Raw genomic sequence first — 20,370 nt, 5'->3', positions numbered from 1 at the left:
AGGAAGAGAAAGAAGGAAGGAAAAGAAAGAAAGAAAGAAAGAAAGAAAGAAAGAAAGAAAGAAAGAAAGAAAGACAGAAAGAAAGAAAATAGATGGGGGGAGAGGTGGAAAGAAAGCAACTTTAACGTTAAATGTGTCCTCCAAGCCCCCCCTGCCCCCATGCCGGCTAGCTTGGCTTGGAGAAGGGATTTAAAGAGATAAATGCCTTCTCCAAATCGGATTGGGGGAGGGGCTCTGAGAATGCATTTGCATTTACTGTTCAAACTGTTTATAAAACTTTCAATAAAACATCTTTTTAAAAAAAGAGAGAATGCATTCAAAGTTCAAGTTGCTTTCTGTCTCTGCATTGGCTGGGGAAGGGAAGACCAATTGGGGAGGCATGCCTCTCCTTTGCTTCCCCAGCCACTGTAGCGGGAGCCGCACAATATGTGTGAAAGAGCAGCATGTGGTTCCCGAGCCACAGTCTGGCCACCCCTGCTGTAGAACAATGGTGCAGCACCCCATTTGTACGCAGAAAGTGGTACCAGGAGAAACCCAAACAAAGAATAGTATTTCTAAGTTGGGGGTGGGGGGAGCTCAGCCACAGAGCACATTCTTTCTGTGCAGACCATCCCAGGTTCACTTCCTAGCATCTCTGGTTAAAAATGTGTGGAGGCTGAGACCCGGGAGAACCGCTATTCCTTGGAGGAGAAAATATTAAGTTGGATAAACCAATGGTCTCAGTAGGAGGCAGGCCTAGTGTTCAACAGGTTACACTAGAGGGTCATGGGGGATCAAAAAGGTGCATCACACTAAAATTGCTTTGCATGTAAAATGTCCAAGATTCAATCTCTGGCATGTCTATAAGGGTCTTAAGCATAGGGTTTTTCACTGCATGTGACCCTGGAAAGCCAGTAGGAGCCGAGTGGTGGTGGTAGGGAACCAATGGAACCAATGGACTGGTGGCTTAGTTAAAAGCAGTTTCAGACATCCATTACTGCTTTACTTTCACAGATTCCACAGAAGCCATACTTATAATACACTCTTGTTCTCTATTTCTATGGCCCCTGCCCAAATCCACAAAAGGCACAAGGGAGAGCCTGTGGCTCAGTGGTAGAGCATCTGCTTGGCACGCAGGAGGTCCTAGGTACAATCCTCAGCACCTCCAATTAAAAGAGCCTGGCAGTAGGTGATGAAAAAGACCACTGCCTGAGACACTGTAGAGCCGCTGCCAGCCTGAGTAGACAACACTGACTTCAGTGGGCCAAGGGTCTGACTCAGTGAAAGGCAGATTCATGTGATCACAGAAACAGAAGGGGCTAAGATGTACATTTTACTAAAGAAATAGTGAGTAGCTTATAAATTGAGCCATGATGTAAAAATGAAAGCCATGGAGAAGAAAGGGGGGGGGGAGCAGCGAGCAGGCTTGTCTCGGGAACTGCAAAGCCACACACCATTTCCCTCTAAATATGCCTAAATCCCCTTGGGACCCAACTGCTTGGCGAACCCCTGCTAGGGCCCGATAGACTTGGCGGCGAGGCATCATGAATATTTGTATTAAGTGGATGAAAGCTATCGAAAGCACCTTATTTCAAGGGTGACAAACCTGCTCTACAGACACAGACGGCAAAGCCGCCCGGGTATGAACGCCGGATTGGATTTTTACAGACTGATGGGCTCAGTCTCAGACCTCGCCTCGCTATCTCTCCCCAAATCGGAACACTATCAACACGCTGGCTGGAATGAGGGCTGTCAGCCAATTAACAGCTTGTTTTCTTTTTTTATAACGGATGCCTTCTCACCAATTGATTAACCAATCAGGTAGACAGAAACATTCTGACTGCAAAACCTCACGATTAAAGGGTTTGGGTTTCCCCCCCCTCCTCAGTATAGTGCAGTGGCATAAGCTGAGATCTGGAAGGTCTTGGGTTCAAATCTCAACTCACTAAGTAGCCTTATGCAAGCCTGTCAACCCATCTCCCCCCTCGAAACCATCGGGGGAAGTAAACAAACCCAAATAACTTCTAGGAGAATGATTCAGGTGGGTAGCTGTGTTGGTCTGAAGCAAGAGAACAAAATTTGAGTCCAGTGGCACCTTTAAGACCAACAAAGTTTAACTCTGGGTATAAGTTTTTGTGTGCATGAACACTGAAACAGACTTCGCCAACCATTACATACAGGTGCGGGGGGGAGGGGGTTAGTTGCCCGGAAGGGTTAATTAGAGTAAAGATGCATAAATAACTGAACAATAAGTATAGCTAAGATTGGATTAAAGCAGTCAGTAAGACCTGTCACGGTAGAGCCAGGGAGGCAGGCAGACAGGGGGAGTCACAATACAAGTCCAAAGGTCAGCCGGGAGAGCAGTCAGCAGAGCATTAAACAAGTCCCAAAACACCAGACAAAGCCGTAGTCAAACGTTACCAGAGACCAGAGTACAGGGAGCAAAGCCGAGAGCGTGATCAGGGTCAAAGCTGGAAGTTAGGAGCCAGAGCAGTCCAAACACAAGCCGAGTCCAAAAAGCCACAGAGTCAAACAGGAATCAAGGTGCAGAGCTTCTGGTTCTACGAACGAGGTTGTCAGCACAAATTGCTCATGGCCAGAGGCCCTACTAAATAGTGCTCTGGCCCATTAACTCATGAGCACCTTTGTGCGAGGTCCTGGCTGCTGTTAAAACTCAGGGCTCAAGGATCTCCACCCTCTTGAACGTGCTTCTTTTCGTCGGCTAGCCAGCTCCTGACGTCTCTGATCCCTAAGCCTACTTACAGGTGGGGAAGATGCAGGTAGTGAGGTGCTTATGGCCTGCTCAATCCCAGGTACAAACCGTCCTGTAGTTGACTCAGATTGCTGTGTATCCTCCTCAGTACTTACAGTAGGTGCAGATCCTGATGCTTCTTCAGCTCTTAAAGGCACTGAATCCTCCCCTCTTAGGCTGTCAGAAGCTGGCTCTGGGGCTGAGTCAAGGGCAGGCATGACAAGACCTATGAATAGCATAGTCACCACCTTATACCGGAAACCTACGTACAAACATATTCACATGTCTCCAGCTACCATCCTAAACATACCAAACAATCCATTGTATATAGCCAGGCTCTACCCTACGGCCACGTTTGTTCCAGTCCTACAAACAGAGATTCTCACCTGGGGGATCTACAACAAACTAACCCCTCCATCTATATGGAATGGTTGGCGAAGTCTGTTTTAATGTGTCTGAAAAAGTGTCCATGCACATGAAAGCTTATGCCCAGAATTAAACTTTGTTGGTCTTAAAGGTGCCACCGGACTCAAACCTTGTTCTAGGAGAATGTGCTAAGGAAACGTAAAACCCCTTCAGACTCTAAGGGCAGCAGCAAAGCAATTGGGGCATATTGTCCCAGGAAGCACAGGAACAGGGAAGCCGCCTGGGCTATCTTGTCTCAGTCAAGATTGCTCTGATAGGCAGCAGCTCCCTAGAGCCTCAGGCAGAGAAAGGTCTTGCCCAACAACTGCTGCCTGAGATCCTTTAACCGGACATGCCCCGGATGGAACCGGGGAACTTCTGTGGGCACAGCTGGTTCTCCGTCGCTGACTTACAAGCTGTCCACGGGGTCACTCTGCAATGCGGTGGAGGGCAGGAAGGAAGGAAGCCACTCAACCTTACAAGCAGCGAGCAACTTGCTTCCATAAGCTACAGCCTGAAGCACCTCAAAGGCCTGCGAACTCCCAATCAAAAATTACTGCTGCCCCATCAATGTGTCATATAAATGCTGGCATGTTAATTGTGTATTTATAAGATTGTTAATGGTTAGTTAATTTACCTCCCACACTATTATTGTACTTGAAATGATTTAACGTCTGCTAAGGGAGTTAACAACATGTAACGGCAGATGCGAGAGTGTTATTTATTTATTTCCCCCCCCCCTCTCCCTACCCCGACTTCAAACTGTTTATGGTCTGGATGCTAAACCAGTTCAGGCCCCACGGAGTTTACACAAGCAATCGACTCTCTTTCAGCTATGGGACGGGCAAGAGGATAAGGAATCCCCAAGCTAATTCAGTACTGTACAAGCCAAAGTGCACTGCGAAGATCTCCAAGAGGATCTGCTCAAATCGGGTGAGGGCGGAACAGCCAGGCAAAATGAGGTTTAATGCAGATATAGTCCCATGGGGCAAGAAATCCTAACCTGAACTTGATGGACCCTGAACTAACCAACCAACTAACCACGGAGGAGGTCTTGTGGTGTTGGTGGATAATTCTATGGAAAGGTCAGTGTGCGGTAGAAACAAAAGCACAAATCCTATGCTAGGAATAATTAGTAAATGGTCTGGAAATAAAATTCAGTATCATAATGCTCTTGTATAGATGGATGGAGTGACCACATTTGTAATAAGGGTTGTCCCATCTCAAAAAGGATACTGAAGTGAAGAACCGTGAATGCCACCCTGAGCTCCATGGAGGAAGGGTGGAATAAAAATGTACTAGGTAGATAGTTAAGATTTCATAGCGTTGGAAAAGGTGGTAGAAAAGAACACCCAAAATGTTCAAAGGGGATGGAACACATTTTCTGTGGGAGAAGGCAGAAGAATTTGGTGCTTTTCAGTTTTGGGGGGGGGGAAGGTTCCTAAGGGGTGGGGAGAACAGAACAGATGTTTATAAAACCATGCATGGTGTGGGGAAAGTGGATGGAGAGAACTTTTTCAGGGGCCTCCAGTGAAATTGATGGGCAGAAGATGCAGGGCAGAAGATACCAAACAGTTCTTCAGACAACAAGTAATCAATTTGTAGAATTTGTGGTCATGGATTGCTCAACTGGATTTAAAAGGAGAAAAGCCAGATTCATAGAGAAGGTCATTAACGGCTATTTGCCACGATGGCTACATGGAACCTCCATGCTCAGAAACAGCTCACCCAGGAATACCACTTTCTGAAGCACAACAGGGGAGGCTTCGGACAGTCTGGTGTAGTGGTTAGAGTGCTGGATTAGGATCTGGGAGATCCAGGTTCGAATGTCCACTCTGCCATGGAAACCTGCTGGATGACCTGAGCCAGTCTCAGTCTAACCTACTTCACAGGGTTGTTGTGAGAATAAAATGGCGGGGGGAGAGTAATGCAAGCAGTCTAGGTCACCATTGGGGAGAAAGGCGAGGTAGAAATGAAAAACTAAATAAATGTGGCCCTGCTTGAAGGCCTTCCAAGGTATCTGGCTGGCTACTGTGGAAAACAGGGTGCTGGAATAGATGGACCTTTGGTCTGATACAGCTAGGCTCGTCTTATATTTGTGGCTATTCTGCTTCCATAGTCAGCTGTTGCCTGCCTATGACTATTGGATGCTGGGGACCAGCAGGAGGGGCAGGCCATCAATCATGGGGTCCTGCTTGGGTGTTTCCCAGTGGTATTAGATACCCCACTGGTAGAAACAGAACTCTGGGATAGAATGGAATTACCCAGCAAGGACATTCTGGTGACTTCATCACAGAATGCTTTTGAATTTTAAGCAGAGACTGGAACATTTGAAATAAAAAAACCTGCACACCAGTGAACAACATTCTTGGAAATGGAATTTATCAATGGCTTACATCATCAAAAAAAAACCAGAGCATGGTAGCACACAGGCGCTGCAGGCACACACACAAATGCCACAACAAGGAAGACTGGCTGATTATGAAAAAAGTGAGTAGCACCATGCGTTGATGCTGTGTGCATATGGGAGTGTGAAAAATAATCCCTATTTTCCTTTCTAAATTACAGCCTGCAGCCCAGTGGGTACACAGAGAGCCTTAATCTTGCTGTGCCTTCTGAGCTATTAGTAAAGAATGGATCCCCATTACGTTTTAAGAAAAAAACCCATAATATTCGACATACAGACCCTGCTTCTAAAAGACCTGCGGCATGAGCACAATTATCACAATCTCAAAACACAGAAGGAAGGGGGAACAGTAGCAACATTTTTATCATTCACCAGCTTGTATGGTGCATTGCATGATCTCTTAAAAAAATTAATAATCGGTTATAACAAATGCAAGCTGTACGAGAGGGAGAGGAAAACCATTAGTGCATAGAAATGGAGCATAGAAGTGGAGCAGGTGTGCGTGTGCGAGAGTGACCAAGACTCTGAGCCAGAAAGTTCCTGGTTCAAATCTTAACCTCAGTCACCAACCTACAATTGTCTCCAGCAAAGTTACTTCTTCTCAGCCTCAACGATGCCACTCACGTTCTGCAGTATGGGGATAAGATAAACAACCCTGAATAGGCTGTTGTGTGGATTGCCAGGACAGGAATCGTTCTGGACCCCGGCATGGCATAGACAACATGAAGGACAAAGTTAAAACTGGGGAAACCTGGGTTCAGATCCCTCCTCAGTTCCACAAAGCTTACAAGATAACTTTGGATCAGCTGCTCTCTTTCTTTTTTTTTCTCAGCCTACCTTACCTGCCTGGGTTGTTAACGGGAGAAAAATGAGATGATCCCACATCCATTCCTATCCCCTTCTTGGAGGGAGGGGCGCGTACAAACACAGAAATCTACATAGGATGGGCCACAAAGGAGTCTTGTGGTCTGTGAAAGTTTACATTTCAAAAAGTCAGAATGTCCTTAAGGTGCCCCAAGAATCCTTTTTTGTGGCACTTGACATTTATAATTTACCTCTATCTTTCCACAGCAACTTTCCAGGGCAACTATTTCAGCAACTCAGCTCCTCTAACTCACAAGAAGAAAGTATATTTTTCTGATGTGAAGACTGGTCAAGTGCATGAGAAAGGAGTTAGGGGGGATGGGACATTTCTTGCCTCATTATAAGTAAGACACAAGCAAATAAAGGAAGAATATCTTTAAAATCCCCCCCAACACAAGTATAATCACCTTTGTTCACATGGGAACATTCTGTAATATTCACCCAAAATGGCTGAGGGCATCTTTTGGAATCCAGGAACCATGCTTACTCAGATGGAAGTCCCAATGAGTTCACTGGGCCTAGACAAAGGACGTCCGCCTAGCCTCAACCAAGGCCAGGGCTTTTTCTGCCCTGCCCCCCACCTGGTGGAACATGCTCCCTATTGAGATCAGGGCCTTGTGGGATCTTATTCAATTCTGCAGGGCCTGCAAGACGGAGCTGTTCTGCCAGGCCTTCGGCTGAGGCAGCGGGCGTCCACACTTGCCCCCCCCCCGATTCCCCCCCCCCCGAGGTTGCTGTCCCCCACCCACTGATAACCAGCCATATTTATCTACATCAAATGAAATAAATTAGATTCTCAATGGCAAGAAGCAGATCTCTCTCTCTCTCTCTCTCTCTCTCTCTCTCTCTCTCTCTCTCACACACACACACACACACACACACACACACACACACACACACACACACACCACTGTCATGCCCATGCACAGAATTGCACTTTAGTAAGGGCAAACAGAACCCACTACCCTCAACTCAAGGTACCATGGTCATCATGGACAGGGATCCTGCTGCAAACATTGCCCGCCTCCAGGGGGAGTCTTTGTTCACTCCATACAGACACTGCCAGTATATAAAGGTGAAAGAAGAAGCAAGCTTTAACAGTGCATGGGGTAGTGGGTGGGCAGAAGCCTACGACTGAAATCACGGCCCCGGACTAAACAAATGAAACTGGAAGGCACTCCTGGAATCAGTTAAGGCAATGGACGGTGTGTTTTACAAGTGGGCTACATTTCTTTATGAGGAAATGTGTGTCCTCATTGCCTGCCCTCTCACTCAGACAGCTATCATCTTCCTATCTCCTACTTTTTAAACTGCTGGAAAAAGTCCCAGACAAGCTTCATAAATGTTTTAAAGACAAAAAGGCAAATGGCTGCTGTAGCAGACAGGAATCCCACGCACTGGAGAGAACAGGGAGAGGATGAAGCTAACACCAGCGGAATTACCTGAACCAGTGACCAAGTACTCACTTAGGAGAGCTGTCGGTCACCAGCATATGATGCTGAACATGGGTCCCCCCCAGCCCAGTGCTGCCCACTCCTAATGGCGGTGGCTCCCTTGGGTCTCAGGCATGGGCCTCTCCCAGCACTGCTTCCAGAGAGCCTTTTAGCTGGAGATGCCAGGGACTGAACCTGAGACCTTTCTTACGAAAAACATGTGCTGAGATACTGATCTCTGGCCCCACCCCATGCTCCAGTACCTACCTGAGAAAGAGAGAGAGTGAGAGAGAGAGAGAGAGAGAGAGAGAGACCACCGTTTAATGTGATTTTTAAAACAAGAGTTATCATAAAATCAAATATGATATAATGATCGCAAGCAGATATTTGCCTGCAAGCAGATATTTCGCCAAAACAGTAGAACTGTTGCCTGTTCTTAAACAAAAAGTGTCCAGCGATAAGAGTTTTAATTAATTAAATCTGCATAGCTTTGCATGTGAATAAAACAAGATTAATCTATATGCCACATCAGAGTGGTACAATGCTCCCTCTAAGCTGCGGAGTCCTGAGAGCAAAAATTCTACTTTGTGAGCTACTGGCATTAAAGTTGCGAGCAAGCGATTTGGCTACTGCATAAATTAGTTTGATCTGGAGCCATCCTTCCTGAGCTCAGACAAAATTGTGTGAGCCGGAGGCTAAAAAACTGTGAGCTAGCTCACACTAACTCAGCTTAGAGGGAACACTGGCTACAGTCCTGGAAGACACACATTCTCTCATGACAGAGTTGAAGAGTCCTTTCCCTCCTGGAACAAAGTTGGAGTCCAGTGGCACCTTTAAGACCAACAAAGCTTTATTCTGGGTATAAGTTTTCATGCATACGAAAGCTTATATCCAGAACAAAACTTTGTTCTGCTGCCTCAGATCAACATGGCTACCCACCTGAATCTATTTCTCTCTTGGGTGAGAGTGGATAAGGAATGTCTCTTAGAATGGCTTCAAAGAGGCATTTTCTCCTCAAAGACATAGCTAGACATCTGCTTTTGTAAGTATTTACAATAAATAATGTTTTAAATCTGTTGCGTGATTAATCAGGGGTACCCTTCTAACAGATCAAATAGTTTTAAATCAATCAGCTAGATGTTGCAACCCTAAAGATATCTTCTGCCTGTTTAGACTCTTGCAAATATTTGAAATCTCCTTTTATTGTCTTGCTAAGCAGCAAACTAATTATACTGACTGCAGTGCTCTATTGACTGAGTTGGGGACTAAGTGATATCCCCAGTCTCATCCAAGCTTTACCTGTCAAGAAAGAACCCACTTCTCAGAAAAACAGAGTTATCCTCCGCCAATATTTTAGGCAAATAAATATGGGGGGGGGGGGAGAGACAATCACAGCACTTATAAATTAGAGCAGACAAATCCGTTTCTCGACTCCCGCCTGCAAAGAGCATTCTATCAATATAGCGAAATGCTAATCTCCTAATTAACAACCTAATTAGGTAATTATGGCTTTGCAGAGGGACGCCTAAATGAAATATGACAACATGGTCACCTCTTTATACGGCACCTGTGGGCCTTTTCAGCTGTCACTGCGAAGAGTGCAATATCAATTGGAACAGATGACAAAGCGGTGTCATTTTTCATTCCAATATTGCACTGAACAGTCCGGGATGGTAGCAGTTTAAAAAAAGAAAGAGAGAGACAGAGAGAAAGAGAAAGAGAGAGTGTCTTGCTTGATTTAGATGTGTTTGGGGCCATTTGCTAAATTTCTTTGAACAGACAGGAACTGGATTATAGCAGCAGGACCAGATAAGGTGCTCAGAAACTACCATCATCCTCACAAAGTGCCTCTGGATGTTTCCTCCCCCACAAGTGTTGTAAAGGCAACTTCACGACAAGCCTGTGAGGTAGGTTAGCTTGACTGAAGGGATGTGAACACTGGTCTCCTCTGGTTATGTCACACTGGCTGTTGTTCACATGTTGTTACATGTTTATCCTCCCATGTTAACATTACACTTATTTAATAGGTTACACTAGACTGAGATATAGGGACTTGCCCCACCCAGTACGCGTCATAAGGAAGCTGCCTCGTGTCGTCGATCATTGGCAGTATTGTCAACTCTGATTGGCCCATCAGCTTTCCACAGCCTCAAGCAAGTGCCTTTCTCCACTTGCCCATAATACTCTGGGGCATCCAAAGAACTTGACTGGCATTAGATTCAGTACAGGCAAAAAAAAGAAAGAAAAGTACTTCTTTGCACAACTCATAACTAACTTGTGGGACTCACTGCTACCTCATGTGGCAATAGCCATGCATTTAGATGGCTTCAGAAGATCAGACCAAATAATGGAGGAGAAAAGTTTCACCGATGGCTTCATCAGTCACTGTGACTCAACAGAACCTCCATGCTTTCAGTCCCTTATCGAAATAATTTCTCAAGTGAAGCTGCCTTATACCAGCTCATAAGAACATAAGAACATAAGAGATGCCAATGTTGGATCAGGCCAAAGGCCCATCCAGTCCAACACTCTGTATCACACAGTGGCCAGAAATACCAGTGCCATCAGGAGGTCCACCAGTGGGGCCAGGACATTAGAAGCCCTCCCACTGTTGACCCCCCCAAGCACCAAGATGACAGAGCATCACTTGCCCCAGAGTCCCTATCTATACCTTGCGGCTAATAGCCACTGATGGACCTCTGCTCCATATGCTTATCTAATTCCCTTTTGAAGCCGTCCATGCTTGTAGCCGCCACCACTTCCTGTGGCAGTGAATTCCAAGCAGCCATTGGTCTGCTGTGCCCAGCTCAGCAAGGTCTACTCTGACTTGCAGCAGCTCTCCAGGATTCCAAGCAACACAAGTTCTTTCCCAGACCTGCTACCCAAGAGCTTCTAACCAGACTGAGGCACCACAAGATCCTCCTTAAATGGAGATGCGGAGATTGAACCTGCGGCCTTCTGCATACAAAGCATGCATTCTAGTGCTGGACCACAAGTCCTTTTCCTAGGGGCAGACCCTGATGACTGTTCCAAGCCCCACATCTTTGCAAAGTTTGACAGAGCTCTGAACAGGCCTCATTACAACATGGAGTCTTTGCATGAGTGTTCCTAAGAACAGCGTGAAAGTTAAAAAAGCCAGTTAAGACACACTCTCTAGCTTGCATCAGACTCAAAATGTTGACGGATGACCCCTACACACACATCATATGCAACGCACGGCAGTCTATGCGCACCATGCATAACCAAACTGTCTCGCAGAGGGGAAAGCTGGAGCAACAAGGTTGCACAGATGTAAGAGCCAGACTAATCAACAGCTCATCTGCAGACTGGAGAAGCAGCGACCTAAAGCACCCACACCGGGAGTTGCAACAAACGCACAAGCCTTGTCTAGATAACTGTTTGACAGCTTCATCATAATAAACCACTTAAGAGCACAGAGGCTGCCTTCCGATACTCCCAGGTCTCAGCAACCTTGGACTGGAAGATGCAGCAAAGAGTTTAGAAAACAGTCCAATCAAGCTCACGCTCTCTTCCCTAACAGAAAGGCACAGGGCGAGTGCTGCCTGTCTCTGAAGTTCTTGAAGATCAAAAAGAGGGGAGTCACAAGCTGGAGGTATTCTATGGCTGTGATCGTACACACTAAACAATCCATTTTCAACTCACTTCCAATGCACTTTCCAACTGGATTTTGCCAGTTTACACAGTGAAATCCAGTTGAAAGTGGATTGAAAGCGGATTATTAAGTGTGTGTGACTGCAGCCTATGAGTCTGCAGCTTTTCCCACTGCAACAAAACCAAGCACTGGACAAGGTTTGAAGAGACCGTTGAAATTGGTCTTGTACAATAGCACAAAAATTTCACTGCCTTGGGGACCGTACTTGGGTAGAAAGGCAACATCGAAACATTTTAAATAAATACAAGCAAAGCAGAACTTTGTGAACAATATACTTTATTCAGATTACATGATACTACATCTCTGTTTATCTGGCTTCCTTTCTAGGCAGAGTAAAGAAAGAGAAGAGACAAGTTTTCACTGAAGCCCAGTTTTCACATGGATTTTTTAAAAAAACTTTCAATTTCTAGACCGCTCACCCCCGAAGGGCTCTGAGCGGTTTACATAGTAAAATTTACACTTCTAACTAGGGCCACACACAGTATTGGGGAGGGGAATGCCTACCAGGCACCCTACCGGCTAGCTGTTCTTCAGCGGCTCTTCTCTCCTCTGCTTCTGCGTGGTGGCTTTGGCTTGGCTCTGTAGTGGCTCCTGCTGGGGTGTCTTGCTCAGCCACCCTTTTAGCTCTGGAGATTTCATTAGGTGCGACTCGTGTTATTTCATGGCCGTCTCCATCTCCATAAGGGCTAGAAACTTGCTTTCTTTTAAAAGTGCCTCCTTCTGGGGACACCTTCCTCGTGCCCTACTGCCCATCACAGAGCCCTGCTAGGAGCACAGATGTGCTCCCGAGAAGCAGCTTTGGTCACAGATGCTCAGAGCCAGTTTGACTTTTGGGAGTCTGAACTGATGGCTGATGTTAGACTGATACTACTTAGGAATTAATAACTCTGCAATTTCTATCTATCCATACATTTTTATCCCACACTTCCTTGAAGGAGCTCACAGCAGTACAGTCAGTCCCCCAACCCCATTTTATCCTTACACCACCACTGGAGGGTAGGTTAGGTTGAGAGAGAATGACTAGTGCAAGATCACCCAGTGAGTTTTAGGACTAACTGGGGATTTCAACTTGGATCTTCCCATCATAGCCTGACGCTCTACCCGGTACATTAATACGCCACTAGACAGAGCAAGAAAAAAATGGAGTGTGGCCAGTGCCACTAGTGCTATACGAAGCTGCAAACTGGGGTTTTTCTGGGTGATTTCCCACAAGCGCTGCTCCGCGCTCACTCTTCTCTTTGGCCCGATGGTACGTGTCAATTTCACAAAAGCTGCTGCGCGGCTGCATTTTGCCTCGCAGCTTCGTGCGATTTTCCCCGCGTCTACTCAATCCTGTTTTTTGAGGACTGAGTAGATTCGGGGAAAATCACATGAAGCTGAGGGGCAAAATGTGGGCGCGCAGCAGCTTGTGTGAAATTGACACGTACCATTGGGGCAAAAGGGAGGAGTGAGCGCGGAGCAGCACTTGTGGGAAATCACCCTCTGTCTTCTTCTTACCTTACGGGTTGCTTTGCTCTGCTTCCCATTGTGGTGGAAAACAAGCGGAGGAATCAATCTCTGCCACTCCTTCTCGGGAACTGTCAATCAACCCAAGCTGTCTAGACTAGAGATGCAGGACTTCCTTATTTTAAAAACGCAAAATCATGTCTATGGATAGGGGGTCCTAAGCAAAGCAACAGGTTTCTGAACAGCTACTGTAGGCCAGTGAAAAACTGGGTGGTGGGGAGGACAGCATGACATGTGAAATATTGCACAAAATGGAGAAAGAAGGATGCAAAATAGCACAGTCTTGTGAGAAATAGCCGGGCGCCGGCAACAGCAAGCCAGTCAGCATTCTGAGTGAAGAATGATGAGCAACAGTCATGCCAGGCTGCCAACTAAAAATAAATGTTTTTACGTTTCCCAAGATTAGTCTCTTCATCAAGGTGTAACATTTGTTCTAGAAATCTGTGCAGGCTCCTTAAGACAAACTCTTTACTGTTAAAATCTCAAGATTGGGATGCAAAGAAAACTGACTTTGAGGATTTTTTGGGGGGATTCCCTCTCTTCGTGGGCCCCTGTGTTGCTCTTTATCGGGTAGCAAGCAAGCGAATCACTCGGGAAGCCTACCTTTTGCAGAAGTTACTTTATCAGCCTTTGAATGACCTGAACACACGACATCATTTTCAGGGAGGACAGAAAGACCTGCAGAGATGAGGTGGGAGTATTTCAGTTTGACAAGTCAATGAAATTTTGTTTCTCAACATCCCTAATTTATGGAAAGCTGTAATGGGAACCATAGCCTATTCGAATAGCCATTAACTTTTCAAGCTGTTACACATTGGTTGCTGGACAGGCTACGCCATAATATCAAGTATTTCAGGAAAGAGGTTCCACAAATACAGTGAATGTGTTATGAAAGACCTCTTCCCTTCCCCAAGGTCTCAGGGTGATGCATGGAGCTGGGAGGGGGGAAGGAAAAGGAAGAGTGTCCTGCTTCATGCCATGCAGCAGTGAGAAACCTCCCTCCTCACAAGACTTCTGGTATGCACAGAGGACTCAAGGGAAAGGAGGACCTCTCACTTTGTACCAGGCTGGTTGAAAATCTGACTGATTCTGACCAACCCTCAAGCCCAAAGTTGAGACATTAAGCCCCCTGGAAGCTGAGGAAAGGGGGAAGGGTCCTTTTCTTGCCTTGCGCTGCACTTTAGAGGCACTCGGAAGCAACAGATACAGTGGGGCTGTGGTTCAATGGTACAGCATCTGCTTCGCATGTAGAAGGTTCCACCTTCCATAGAAAAGATCAGGTCCCAGTGATGGCGAAAGACCTCTACCCATCGACTGACCCTGACAGACCAATGGTTTAACTCAGTGTAAGGTAGCTTCATGTGTTCAAGAGATATTCTAATCTTGACACATCTGAATATCTCCTAGACCCAATATGGAAGAGGCTGACTTCTCTGTGAGAACTCAGGGTGATTGTGTGGGGGAGTGTTAAGAGGCTACTAATACTGAGTCAGATCAATGGTCAATAGGATTTATGTTAGCCACAAAATTGGCCCATAGGTGGGGTGTGTGTGTGTGCTTTCGAATACCCTATATCTCTCTCAGCTTTCTATGATGTAGTCATTCCTAACAGTGCCTGTGTCTATGCTACCACAGTGCTAACAATAAAGTAAAACCTTCGAAGAAGCGTGTGCTCTGTTGTTTGACTGTGGGTCTTGACAGTTTGGAACCTCAGCAATCAGCTGCCAGTCAGAGAAGAAGACATCCTCAACCAGATGGACTGATGGTCTGATGCAGCTCTGTATAAAATCATCTTTTGGGAAGGGGCTGAGATTCAGTGAAAAGGTGTCTGGTTTACATGTACTAGGACTCAGGTTCAACCCATCACATTTTCAGTTAAAAACATTCCAGGCAGAAGGTCATCTTCCTAAGAGAGCTGCTGCCAGCTGTAGCAAACACCACTGCGCTACGCAGACCAACTCAGTCTGTGTAAGGTTGCTGTGTATGATATGCCTCAAGCACAGATTCTAGAGAGGAGGTTCTCACAGGTAAGGATAAAACTGGAGATACTTGCATTGCATCCATTACTTTCCACATAATTTTTGTCTAGTTAATTTTAAGCTCTCGCTACATAAAAGCCAGTTCCCAATATTCCATCACACCCAACCTAGAAACAGACACCTAGGTGGGCTACGTATTTTATTGACTGGACTACGCAAAAGAGCACACCCTTTTAATTTCTCCTGTACAAAGCAATGTTTCCCCCTAGAAATTAGCAGTCAATCATTGCACTGCTGGGGGGGGGGGGCAAGGGCAAAATTTGCCTTCTATCTCTGATGCCAGGCAGAGGAGCCCTTGCTTGCAGGGAGCCCACAGAGGATGCAGTGTCTTTGTGCATGTGAGTCTCCTCTCCACATACAACACACTTCTGTACAGCCTGTACAGGGAAGCCCCTAGTTCAATCCCCAACAAGCAAACAAGTAAGCAGGGTCTTCTTGAAAAGTTGCTACCAGTCAGAGTAGACAAATACTGGGTTCGACCAACCAGCAATCTGAATCAGTATACAGCAGTTTCAAAAGTTCCTCTACATTCACACCAGCAGACACTTGGGTAGTAAATTCTCTGATAACAGAGTTCATTCTAGCAGGTTAATACATGAGATAGGAGATAGGACTTCAGCCTATCCTTACATTAAAGGCGAGTACCCTATCCATTGTGAAAATTAACTGCACTGGGATTAAATGACTGCATATACCAAAAGATATCTGAAACGCCTATTTCATCCCAGGTACCAGGTTGTCATATGCACCTAGAAATTTCATTGTGGCAACCTAGTATTTGTTGTGGGTTTTGTTGTTGTTCAGTCGCACAGTTGAGTCCGACTCTTCGCGACCCCATGGACCAGATCACGCCAGGCTCTCCTGTCTTCCGCCGTCCTCTGAAGTTGGCTCAATTTCATGTTCGTTGCATCGCTGACACTGTCTAACCATCTCATCCTTTGCCGTCCCCGCCTTCTTTGACCTTCAGTCTTTCCCAGCATCAGGGTCTTCTCCAGGGAGTGCTCCCTTATCATTTGGTGGCCAAAGTATTTGAGCTTCAGTTTCGTTATCTGGCCTTCCAGGGAACAGTCAGGGTTGATTTCTTTTAGGATTGACTGATTTGATCTTCTTGCAGTCCAAGAGACTCTCAAGAGTCTTCTCCAGCACCATAGTTCAAAAGTCATTAAAAAATATGGTCATATATAAGCCTGAAGGCTGAAATATGAGTCTGGCTCCTAAAGAGCTGGTTTCCAGAGCTAAAGAAAACCTGTATATATAGCCTTCTCTGGAAACCACAGGAAGCATTCTGCTGTCAGGACCCATCCAAAAATGGCAGAATTCCTATATGGAAAGCACACATTGTCAAATGACTCCAGGAAATTCTGGGCGTTGGTGTCAGATAAACACAAAAAGAAGAGTGCCCAAATAAATGCCATCACCCCAGTTCACTGGTATTACTATTTTCTGAATCTGTTCTATGATAATAACATAACTGCCACTAATTCCATTAACTATACGGCATCAGAATTAGATGATATTCCCTAATGGCCTCCAGTGAGACCAGAGGAGGTTATTCCACTAATTGAACAACTAAAGCCAAGAAAAGCTCCTGGCCCAGATGCAATTCCACCTGAAATAGTTAAAATAAATCCGGACTAGTGGGCCACCTTCTTGGCAGATTTTTTTTACCATAGTCGATAGAACAGGAATAATGCCAGAGTCTTGGACAAATGCAATACTGGTTCCCATCTTTAAAAGGGGTAATTATCAGTTACCATCCAATTACTGTCCAATAAGCCTCCTCTCTGCTATTGGGAAACTTTATGCTAGACGACTGGTTAATAAAATTGGATCTTGGATGTTAGAACAAGGAATTCTGGGTCAAGAACAAATAGGTTTTTGTAAAGGGGAATCCACCCTAAATCACTGTGTGACTCTTATGCACCTTGTTAATAAATATAAGAGGCAAAAAGGCACCAAAGTATACGCAGCCTTTCTAGATCTAAAAGGTGCTTTTGATTCAATCATAAGAGAACGTCTTTGGGAGAAACTTAAGTTGATGGGGATGGAAGCGAGGCTTTTACATTTAATAATGAAGCTTCATCATAATATGACCTGCCAAGTTAGACTTAACAATATTGGTGACCTAACTGACAAAATTCCAATCAATATAGGAGTCAAACAGGGCTGCCTTTTTGCACCCTTTCTATTCAACCTATTTATAAATGATTTGGCACCTACCTTAGATCCGATCAATGGTTCACAGTCCTAAACTTGGCTTGATCCCCAGTCTACTTCTTTATGCTGATGACGCAGTGCTATTGTCTCTAACTCGTATAGGGCTGAAACGCCTTTTGAAGAGCTTTGTAGACTATTGTGAAAAGAATAGGCTAGTTCTGAATTTTGAAAAATCCAAAATTATGATCATCAGTAAGAGTTGGAAGCCATCCAGATGGAATATTGGAGGCCATTTCATTGAACAAGTCAAAAGCTTTAAGTATTTGGGTATCCACTTTTACTATAACACCAAATGGGTCTATCATAAAGAGAGAACAATTGAGGCAGCGAACAACATTGCTGTGGCAATTACAAGTTTCCATTATACCAGGGGTAACCAGTACGTGCCGGCGGCCCTTAAAGTTTTTAATGCCAAATTAGCTGCTCAATTATTCTACGGAGTACCAATGTAGACTGAAGCCTTAAATGGGAACTTGGAAAGAATTCAGTCCAGATTCTTGCGGAAAATTCTTGGACTTCCCTCTTGTGTTCTTTATGCAGCTTTATGCTTAGAAACCAATCAAAGGCTTCTATCGACCAGAGCATGGCTGATAACAACTCAGTTCTGGCTTAAACTTCATTTCCATGCTAATGCTAAAAGTATTATTACTTACATGTTAACTGAGTCCCATCTCTCTCCATGGCTTAGATATGTAGGAGAAACTCTCTACAATGGGAATATCCCCGGATTATTTAGCCCCCTTTTCAAATAAACAAGCCTATGCTACTATTAAACAAAGATTTCTTGACATCGAAAGGCAAGAATTTACGGAACGCGCAGCCACAAGATGCTCCCCAAGTAGGTTGGGGACTTTTGACATGGGCTCTACTGCGACGTATCTGTCAAGTTTAACAGCCCCACATCATTGCAGAGCAAACATGCTTGCACGCTTTAATGTTCTGCCATCAGAGGTGCTTTTAGGGAGGTACCGCCAGATACCATATGTAGACAGACTTTGCCCTTGCTCTCTAAAAGATATAGGATCCACTAAACACACCATACTTCATTGCCCCCTTTTTAAGGATATCCGATCTCATTTTATTACTCCACTTCTAGAGGGTAAGAGCTGGCATTCTGAGGACTCAGTTGTTCACTTTCTTCTGTTTCATTCTAATTGCGAAATAATGGAGGCTGTTGCAAAATTTTAATATTATGCAATCAGAAGACGAGGCTTGAATAGCCAAGTGTAAGTGACTGATGCACAGGCCTCGGATCGGGCCGGTACGTCGTTCCGGGAGAGAGGCGGGGCAGTCACATGGCGAAGCCCCGCCATCTTCTTCTGGCCGCCCTCTGCTTCCAGCCTCATTCTGTTCTCTGTGGCAGCTGCAACGCCCGCGGGGGGGGGGCGGCGATGTCAATTTCGGCCCCATTATATCCTATGGGCCATTGAAGTCAATGGCGAAAACATAGGGTATATTCTGGGGGCTGGAGGTGAGGGGGTTTGAGGGAGAGGCTCCAAACTCGCAGGGTAGCTGCTGGAGCCTCTCCCCAAGATACCAACCATGTTTGAAGAACATTGGACTAGTAACTTTTTCCCCACCATAGAGAACAATGGAGGGGATGGGGCAACCTATTTGGGGGCCCGTAGAATTGGACCCCCTGGTTCAATATTCCTGAAACATGGAGGGTATCTTCGGGGAAGGCTCCAGCAGCTACCCTGCAATTTTGGAGCCTCTCCCTCAAACCTCCTCCCCTCCAGCCCCCAGAATATACCCTATGTTTTTGCCATTGACTGCAATGGCCCATAGGATATAACAAGAAGCGGAACCCGCGATACTCGCAAGGGGGGAGTATTCCTAAAGGCTCCCAGTCTGCAGAAGCAGCTCCGCAGGTAAGCCTTCTCCCCCCCGGCCCACTGATTCCCCCCCCCAAGGCACCGGCGGCGAGGCCCAAGTACCTCCCAGCTGCTGGGTCTGCCAACCCCCCACCAGCACCAATGTTCCCTCCCCCCACCACGGGCACCAGCGGCGAGGTCTGAGTGCCTCCCAGCCGCCAGGCCCAATGATTCCCCCCTCGCTGATTCCCCCGCCTGCCCACTGCAGAGTTCCTAGAGCATTCTCTGCGCATGCGCAGGGAACGCTCTTACTTTTGGGGGGATTTAAATATCCCCCGTACAGTTTTTAAAACTTTTTAGGTTTTTCTGCACACCTGGGGACTGGCCCAAGTGTGCAGGAAATTCTCCCTGCCTCCCAAGGGCCCCCGATGTGCGGATTTAGCTATCCGCACAGAGGGGGCAACTTGGCTATTAGATATATAGATGGGGCCGAACCCTGAGCTTGCTTTTTCTCATTTGCAAGTCTGGCCTCCGCACTCCTTTAACGAGGCAGCCCTGAAGCTTGGGGCCGCGGGAGTTTCTTTGCACGCAGCTTGTGCGGCTGGCTGAGTGCCTCTTCTGCTTGCCCACCTCTCGCCTCTGCACCTCATCTTCTGCCAGGCATGGAGGAGCCCAGCTCGCCCAGGCTTCTTGCCTCCTGCTGCCTTGGCCCTCTGGTGCACGGGTGAGTCCCCAAAGTTTGACTCTTCCTCTACAAGTCTCTGGCACTGGAGGTATTCGCCTCCTTCCCTCCTGCCTGCTATGGCTGCATAATTGTGAGAGATTTCTTAACATAGTGTTCCTGCCAGGGAAGCTGGGGACCCTGCCCATGAGTCTCCATTTCATCCTCACAACAACCCTGTGGGGTAGGTTAGGTAGAGAAGGGGAGATTTGGCCCGGGGTCACTCAGCCAGCAGAGTGAGAATACAAACCTGGGTCTCCCCACATCAATCTGCAACTCTGACCACTGTGCAGTGCCGCCTCTACTGGTCTGTAATGTTCCAGAGGTGTTGTAATGTAATACTCAGTTTCTCAAACGAGTCTGCCTGTCTGTTGGTCCACTTAGGAGTCTTGATCCTAGTTGTGTGGTGGGCTAGTAATGGCAAATGGTAGGGAAGCTCAGTGTTTCTGTATACAGTGGTAGGGGCTTTATTGCAATGTGGTATAGCCTGATATTATGTTCTTATTCCAGTGTGGGGTGTGTGTGGGGCTTTCTAAGTTTCTAAGCAGTGTGCTAAGAAG

The 20,370-nt window shown here is 46.2% G+C and overlaps 1 protein-coding gene across 3 annotated transcripts in view; it reads right to left on the bottom strand.

The window, feature by feature from the left end:
• The window catches only part of LOC107122931 (target of rapamycin complex 2 subunit MAPKAP1-like), a 115,014-nt gene that overhangs the window by 89,148 nt on the left and 5,496 nt on the right, over positions 1-20,370 (bottom strand). The window contains exon 2 of one of the 3 annotated variants that reach the window (XM_015426066.1): positions 13,623-13,697. The exons of 1 other annotated variant lie outside the window; for it this stretch is intronic. The gene's annotated coding sequence lies outside the window, so the exon portion shown is untranslated. Of the gene's footprint in view, positions 1-2,847; positions 2,869-13,622; positions 13,698-20,370 lie in introns of those variants that run through there. One more of the 3 variants, XM_015426069.1, reaches the window with a different exon arrangement.

The sequence above is a fragment of the Gekko japonicus genome, unplaced genomic scaffold (genome assembly GCF_001447785.1).
Source record: "Gekko japonicus isolate JY-2015 unplaced genomic scaffold, Gekko_japonicus_V1.1 scaffold22, whole genome shotgun sequence".
NCBI lineage: Eukaryota > Metazoa > Chordata > Lepidosauria > Squamata > Gekkonidae > Gekko > Gekko japonicus.
The sequence above is the reverse complement of the archived record's forward strand: the minus strand, read 5'-3'. Positions and strand labels throughout refer to the sequence as shown.